This window comes from Octodon degus, unplaced genomic scaffold (genome assembly GCF_000260255.1).
Source record: "Octodon degus isolate 3935 unplaced genomic scaffold, OctDeg1.0 scaffold00161, whole genome shotgun sequence".
NCBI classification, from domain to species: Eukaryota; Metazoa; Chordata; class Mammalia; order Rodentia; family Octodontidae; genus Octodon; species Octodon degus.
The window spans coordinates 6,449,006-6,457,683 of NW_004524737.1; positions in this window are offsets into that span (position 1 = coordinate 6,449,006).

Consider the following 8,678-nt stretch of genomic DNA (forward strand, 5'->3'; position numbering starts at 1 on the left):
GAGAGGCTCCATTGATTCTATGGCTCTCAGTTCCACTCAGGGACAGCTGGTCACCACCAACCACTAGATTCAAAGCCTAGAAGACAGACATTCACAAACACAAGAATGCTGGCAGCAGGTGCCTAATGCATGGTTCCATATCACAGCAGTTGCCTGGAAACTCTCTTTAGCAAGAGCTAAAGAAAGCCTTGCAAGTGAGCGATTTCAAGATAATTCAGTAGGAGTGGCCATAGAGGGGACAGCTGGAGCATTGCTTTTCAACTTCAGTCCAACATGCCAAAATCCCAAACTGAGCAGAAGGGGGAAAAAATAGAGCAAAGCTGTCCACAGATGCAAGTTCAGAGCACCAGGTGTCATGTTTGCATGGCAAAAGAGGGAAAAGAAGATAGCCTAATTCCTGAATATGCGACCTTAAACACGAAGCCAATTGTGCATCAAAGACCCTGCTGATGGTGCAAGTGTTATGGGTTCTCAACATAGAAACCAGATCTGAGTCCAAATTAAAATTTAAATATGAGCCTTTTATTCCCGGGCCTAGGACTGCTTTTCCATACTCACTCAGGAAAGGACAAACGTACAGAGAAGTACAGAGGTTTTAAAGGTAGAAACCACATCCTTTTTGGCACACAAATTTGTCATTTAACATAGAACAGTGCCTTTAGGACAGTGTGACCATTACTCAGCATACATTCTTTCTTGGGCGCAGCCTCCTGGCTTTGTAGTCCACTTTAGTTTTCCCTTTGGTGGCATTTTAAACATAAAAGAATGCAAACCTAGCATTGTCTAATTCTTGTTTACGGTACACCTATGTACAATGGTCTTGATTACCACAGCAGTGCTTTTTAGTTGGTTTTGTATAGTTGGAAGCATTTTGACCTTTACCTTGATTCATTTTGTGAGGCTCTTCTGCTAACTCTCGGTCTATTGATGATTTATCAATGGTACACCCAGCCTCCTTGCGGTCTTACAAGGAAGCAGGGTCACAGAAAGTTGAGCAGAGTAATTTTTTACATTTAGTTTTACATTAACTCATCACATCAGTTTCACATTAACCCCTTACGGCCAGAAAGTCCCACACCTACACCAGCACTATCCCACTATCCTGGTCTCCTTGGCCGTTGGCCGGTGTGTCTCACCTCTGCTCCCCCACTGCTCACTCTGCATTGGCATATAAACACACACTCATGTACTCTAGGGAAAGCCTTCCTGTTGCTTCTGTCTGGTGTGAGAATCTGTATGCTTTCTTCACCTGTCAACATAGCTACACCTCTACCCTGTGAGAGGAAAAATGCTGCCATGATGAGCAAATTCCGAGATTGTATTCGCCTAGTCCCAGAGTGCATTAAAAGGACTATGGGGCAATCATATAGGAATCTCCAGGGCCTGCACTTGTTTTTCAGAATATTTTCCTGTTGCTTCCAGCAATCATCTCTGACTGCTGCTCTTTTTTTTCTTTTACAGAAGAAAGGTGAGCAGCTAGTCGAAGGATTATGAGAAATAGGGAAGATACGACTTCTCTGCCAAGTTACCCAGAAATGTAACTTGGCTAGTGACAACAGCAGCTGGAAAGAGTGATGTCCTGAGAGATCTCTGAAAGCAGCAGCAGGGAATAGGGAAAATCAAATGCAACTTCCCAACTGGAACTCTGAGGGCTCTCCCACTAAGCTCTTGAGGCTCATCACAGAAAGCCCAGAGTGCATCACATATGGTGTAGGCATTTCAGCTCTGTCCCACCATCCTGGCTACTTCTCTGTCTCATAACTGGTTCCTCCTCCTCCTCCTCCTCCTCCTCCTCCTCCTCCTCCTCCTTCTCCTCCTCCTCCTCCTCCTCCTCCTCCTCCTTCTCCTCCTCTTCCTTGTCCTTCTCCTCCTTCTCTTCTTCCTTCACCTTCTCTCCAAATACTAAAGTATTTCAGGGCTCAATCCTTGGTGCTCTCATCTATTTCAGTACTGACTCTGTAGCTGAAGAATCACCCGTATGTCAACAATACTCAAATCTGTAGCATTAGACCTCTCATATAATTTCAGATTAGTATACCCAACTGTGTATTCAGAACCTTTAAGTGTCTTAACAAGCTGCAAACAGAACTCTTGGTCTTACATCTTCTGATCTTCTATCTTCTTGTCCTTGACAAATTTAGTGAGTGGGAAAGCCATTCTTCCAGCTGGAGGCTAAAATCTTAGTCATCCTTAAAATTTGCTCTTCCTTACTCACCTTATATCTGGATTATCAGAAAAATTTACTGGTTCTCTTTTCTAAATCTATCTAGATTCCAGTCATTTCTTGTCACTTTATCACTACTGCCCTGGTAGAACCCACTATCCCTTAGGACCAGGGCCATTGCTATGACCCCCCAGCCATTCTCGAAGTTTCCATACTTGCTCCAGTATGCTCCACACAACAGCTACATCTTCTGGGAGTCAGAGCAAACCATTTCCCTTTTCAAACCTTCCAAGGATTTTCTATCTCACTTAGCTTATTTCCTATACAATATGGTTCTTATGATTTTAATTCTTAGTACATAGTTAAACCTTCCATTATAGCATATATGTGCATGCAAGTGTGTATGTGAGTGTGTCTTGGAAATAAAATTTATCTTAGAAGACAACCATGTCCATTAATAAAGACCTCTCTTTGATCAGACTTCAATCACTGTCCTCATCTCAACTGGACCTCAATCTCAGCCTGCCTCCCAGCTTGCTGAAGCCCAATTTCAGCCAAATCCTCATTTTTGATATAATTCAAATTCCACCCTTAACCAAGTTTTGCTTGAAGAATTCTATTCAGTTAGCTTATCAAGAAAGTCCCTTCCTTGGAACCCTAATTAAGTGCCTCTTCATCATCTTCTATCCCCAAACCCCTTGCTGTGTTGAATTGAGTGCTGAGAAGTTCTATATACTGAAGTCTCTCCTCTACTATAGTAACTTAAATAAAAACTGCCTTGTAGTTGTTAAATGCCCAGTGCAACTTTTGCAATTCTTTCCTACCATTTATTTACAGGACACCCATGGCTGCTTTATTACTACAAGGGCAGAGCTGCACAGTTGCAACAGAGACTGCATGGTCTGCAAAGCCTGAGATTTTACTCTCTGGCCATTTATAGAAAATTATGCTGACCCCTACTCAAGAATGTAAGCCGCATGAAAACAGCAACTTTGTAAATGCACAATAAATATCTACCAATTAAATAAAATGAAAATAGGAGATAGAAGTACAAAGTAGTGAGTTTATAATCAAGTGTTGTCAGAATGTAACATCCAAATATTGCTGACCTGAAAAGCAATGCTTGTGATAAGGAGGTGCCCCTTCCTGGAGTGGACTTATAAGTTTTGATGCCTCATATGGAGACAATTTAAATTGATTTTCAGGGAAGACAATGATTTAGTTGAGGGAAACTATCCTACTCATAGAAGCAGCTTCTCACCTGCTCTCCTTGAAGAAAAAGTATGCAGTAATCCGAATGTTCATGGGCCAGTCTGCGCCATACACTAATGCAAACTTGAGTTGGGGGCTTCAGTAGATCTTTATATTAAGATGAGACAACACACAGTGCGCGCGTGCACACACACACACACACACACACACACACACCTATGCTTTCTCTGTTCTAAAGAGAGCCTGTCTTAGAACCTGAGAAGAGGATGTGCCTATGAATTTCAGTGCTGGATGAAGAGCTATCCCTCCTGTTTGTAGTTGGTCAGGAGGTAGACAGGGAAAAGACCCAAAAACAACGCGAAGGCAAATGTAGACCCAAGCATTGTGCTTAATGACTACCTGAGTTGTAATTTATTCTCTGTGACTTCTGGGTCTCTAGAGTGTTATTGGGAGCTAGAAGAACTTGGCTTAGAGTTAGACATAAAAGGTAGAGGAAAAAGAACAGTCCGTGCTTCCCTGAAGTGAGAGGTGGTACAAAAGAAGATTCCTCACCTGGGGCAGCATGCTCACTGGAAGGATGTCCTCTAGATGTCACCAGGACCTTGGGCAGCAGAGGAGACACCATGGGGGGAGGCTGGAGAATGACAGGGAGAACTGGCCCTGAGTAGAGTTGAGAGACATCACCTCAGACAGCGCCTAGAATTATTCTGGGGACAGGACTTCTGTACTCAAGACAGTACAGGATGTCATAGTGTGGATACTCAAAACAGAAACAGTTTTATTTCTTTTAAAAGCCTAGAAGAGACCAAAAAAGCATGCAGGTTACAACAAGCTCACAATTTAAAGAACATTCTTTGAGTGACCACCATCCAATATTCATTTATTCATGCATTTTAATAATGATGAATGCCTGCTACATGCCCATCACTGGTTTAGTAATAGAGATCTAGCAATGAGCCCAATAGACCTGGCTGCATTCTTAGGAGCGTAAGGTCTAGTGGCAGAGGCAGAAAATAAGCCAAAGTTCAATATTTAGGCAATTGTTTAAAATTCTACAAGAGAAATACAGGGAAATGGATGGGTGGATGACCAATAGGTGGGTGGATGGATGGCTTTTCTGACTCTCTCACATTCCTAAGTTAATCCAGTTTCTTACAAGGCATTCCTCATTCATAATGGTTGACTGGACCCCTCAATCTTACACTTTTTATGAATCTGCTTCCCTTAAATAAGTCCTTTCCTTCCATGTCCTAAACACACCACATACCTGTAGTCCAAAGACAGTGAGACCAGATGACTTCCAGGAAATTAAAAGAAAAATTAAAGGAAAGTAATGCATCCTCCTAGTAGAACCATGAGAGTACAGTGTCATGGACTCAACTGTTTACCAATATACCAAAAAAGCTGTTATACCGGCGGTCTCACTTATCAATGGTACCAACACAGAACTTCTACCAACACAGAACTTCAGTTACTTCCCTGGCCCAGAAGACTACATATCAAACATCTCTTTTGCTGGAAAGAGAAATTTTACTAATATTATATCCCAGTCCCATCAGGCCTTGGTCATTCTCAATTATTAAAATAATTCCAGTTCTTAAAGATTTGCCTTCATTTTAACTCTTCAGAAAAAAATCTCCTGCTGTAGTCCCCTCTGCAGTTCCTAAAGCTGTGGCATGAGGACAGGAAAATGGAGAGAGGTGGTCTGGGTGCCCCTGCCAACAGCAAACTGCCTATATCCAAACTCTCTGCCCCTTTCTGTTTGCTTCTTTGATTCTCTGTCCACCCCCACCCACACCTCTGTCCTCTCTGTGCAATGGGAATTCTGCGTGGACTCTTGGAAACACTTTTGTGCAGCCTTCACAGCCCCCTTGCTGCACAGGTCCCATGAAAGAAACCTTGCTGGGTTTGTTCTGTCATCGCTCCTCTGTACTCCAGGAGGAGGCTGCAAGGATCCCTCACCCAAGAGGCCACTGTCTTTGGACAACCAAACCTTCTGGGACATCCACTAGAACCACTGGATCCTCATATTTCCTGGCATACTTGCAGGCATGCAGGCAGCTACCCCAGGGCTGTCTCTGTCTCGACCTCCTCTCTCCAGGCCTCATTTCTATACTCCAGTAACACAGTGAGGGAAGAGAAGACAGCAGATGGTGACTAACTGGTTCCCAATCTAGTGGATATAGGTGTGGCCTAGGCACCCTCTGTGGATTTGGGAGCCTCTCTACTTGCTGAGAGGCTGCTGCTTCTCCCCACCAGGGGAGATCATCCCTCTTGCATCCTTGGAGAGCTTACTCAATAGAGATAGGGACAGCCTTTACCTGGTATGTCTCCTGAAGCCATGAAGAGAGGCCCAGCCCACCTTCTATCAGTACTCTGAACTCAAAACACTCCTTCTGGGTCTTGCTTGCTTTAGGACCAGATGATCCCACTCCATGCCTGACTGCTAGCCACGTTTAACAGCTCAGCTGTAAGCAGCAGGACATGAAAATTGAAATTTTTATCCTGGAAAGATGGAGATGGCTGTAGAATTCAATCTGGGTTTCTGACTGGATTCTCAAGGCTCTGTGACATCTTAGTAAAAGGGACTTGAGCCAGTCAGTGGCTGAACCACAAGCTTACTGTTCTGACCTCACCGATCCCACCTTAAAACTTAGTGTTGAACATCATCCACCCAACATGATGTTAAAAGAGGGGCAGCCTTTCAAGGGGTTTGGTGCAGATGGGTCATGAGGGTGTGGTTCCTGGTGGGATTGGTGCTGCTATGAGAGAGACACTGAAATCTCAATCTCTCTCTCTCTCTCTCTCTCTCTCTCTCTCTCTCTCTCTCTCTCTCTCTCTCTCTCCATCTTTGGAGGCCACAGGGCAAAGGGCAAAGCTATAATCCAGAAAGAGAACCTCATCCCAGACAGAGGCTCTGCCAGCACCTTAATCTTGGACTTTCACCCTTCACAACTAGGAAAACTAAGTATCTGTTGTGTGAACCCTCCAGTCTATGGTGCTTTGTTATAGTAACCCAAACTCACTAAGACACTAACAACAGATCAAGAAACTAAGCCTCTTAGGCTGCACTAGCAAGGACCCCATATATATGGGCCCTATCTCCTGGACCTCAGTGCCAGGCACACCAGAAATGCGACACTGATCAAGTCCCAGAGAAGGACAAGCACTTGGAAATCAGTGGGTGGATAGCATGTCCCTATTTCCCCCTACAGGGGAAAAGAAAAGGACCTTAAAACAAATCCTCATGCCACAGGTGAGAAGAAGCAACAGAAGAGCAAGTGATTACCTCAAGAGAACCAGGAAACTCAGAGGCACACTGTCTAAGTTTGTGAAGAGAAGCTAGACCAAAAAGACAAGGTTAGAAGGCGATGAGGAGAAACTGCATCCATTTTCTAAACAACCCCATGAAAGAGAGAGGATATAATTTGTCTTTACACCCTTAGTACCTAATGACCTCTGAAGTTCCTACCAGTGACAATAAATAAATATCACTTCCCCAAAATGGCCATGAAAATGGACCTTATCTATTTAAAGTTCCTTGGAGCAAGAAAGAAATTAAGACATTCAAGAGTTGACTCATCTAGAATTAGAATCAGTTGGTAGAAAATTCTGGAAAGGAAGATTTGAGGTTCAAAATCAATCACTTCTAATGATCACAAGTCTTCCAAAATGACACCTGCATGGGAATAATGACACCTGTCACTAGGTGGACCTGGTGGACACTAAAACATTGTCAGTGACAGCTATAGAAGAGAGGCTTCCCCCGCATCTAAGCTACAAAGCAACTCTCAAATCACTCAGATTCACTAATGCTACTTTGAAGAAGGTAGCACTCATTGGATGCCTCACATTCAACAGACTTATTCAACAATGTTCGCAGAGTCTACAGGTCATCAGAGAGGGGAGTCCTTTTAAAGAAGAGCATTCACAGAAAGGGCTCCTATGTCAGCTCATGTGATTGTTCATGGCTAGGACTAAAAGACTGGAATTCTTGTTCTTGAGCTTTGGTAATGGAGGAAAAATAATAACTGTCAAAAAATATATAAAATTAAAAGCTTCGCTTTTTTGGTCCCAGTTACAGAAAACACTTTCATCCTTGCTCTTTGATTGTGGTTGCCATGGCTACCTGAGCTGATGCCTGACTTCCGCTAGAGCCCCAGCCCCCTGCTGAGGTACATCAAGATTCCAGGCTTGGCTGATACTCAGTTTCTTGTCAGGGACCTCAGGGCCTCCTGCCAGTAGTGAACTGAGTCTTAGTCAAAATTATAGAAGGAAAGAATTGAAATCCTTGTCATTTCTTCTTTAAATAAATGTAATACTTTTTTAAGGGTACGACATAGCACATCATAAGTACACATATTGCTACATTCAAAAATACAGTTATAATGGAAATAGACTAATATCCCCTGAATCCTACTCAAACAGAATTGTTCTTAATACTGAAAACACTCTAGAAAATTCTGTCATTGCCTTTGTCATCTATGTGTGTGAGAGTTAAAAAGGAGACATCGTTATTCATTCATTCAACTCTCATAGAACCACAGCCAAGTAAATGTTCTCTTATTGCAGCTTACTGCTATTATCTCTGTTTTTACTAATAGCAAATGGGATAGATGAAAAGCCTAAATTCTGAGATCACACAGCTAGTAATTGGTGAAAAAAAAAAGAAAGAAAGAAATCAAGACTCAAGCCCAGGTGTCTTGCTCCAGAGCCAATTATACTTAATTGGCACATGATGCCCTTTCTCGTCAATGCCCCTGTTTCAACATCAGTGTGATACTTCATGATAAAAACGTACCACCATTTATTATTCAGTCCCCTTTTAATGAAATAGTAGTTTGCAGTACTTTGCAATTATAAGCGACCCTCTGACAGACATGCTTGGATGTGCTCTTTCATTAACCTCCTGAAATTGTCTCTCCCCTTAACAGTTACGCTCTTCAGTAGGATCACGCAGTCAGAGGGTTTACTCTGCCCTGCAGAAGCTGCCTGACTTGACACTGGCTTGTTAATTGGAAAGTGCAAAGATCCTCATCTCCCACATCCTTGACATCATATAGCTTGTCATCAGTGGTTTCAGCTTTTCCCTTTTATTAACCTCTTGATTTTCTTTTCTTTTTTTTTTTTAGCTACCTGTCTTTTCCTAAATCATTTTTAAATGTATGTATGTACAATATGCACAATTATGGGCAATGGACCACAACTCTTTTGTACCTACCTTAAAAACCTCCTTCTATTCCAAGAGAAGAAGAGGAGGAGGAGGAGGAAGAGGAGGAGGAAGAGGAGGAGGAGGAGGAGG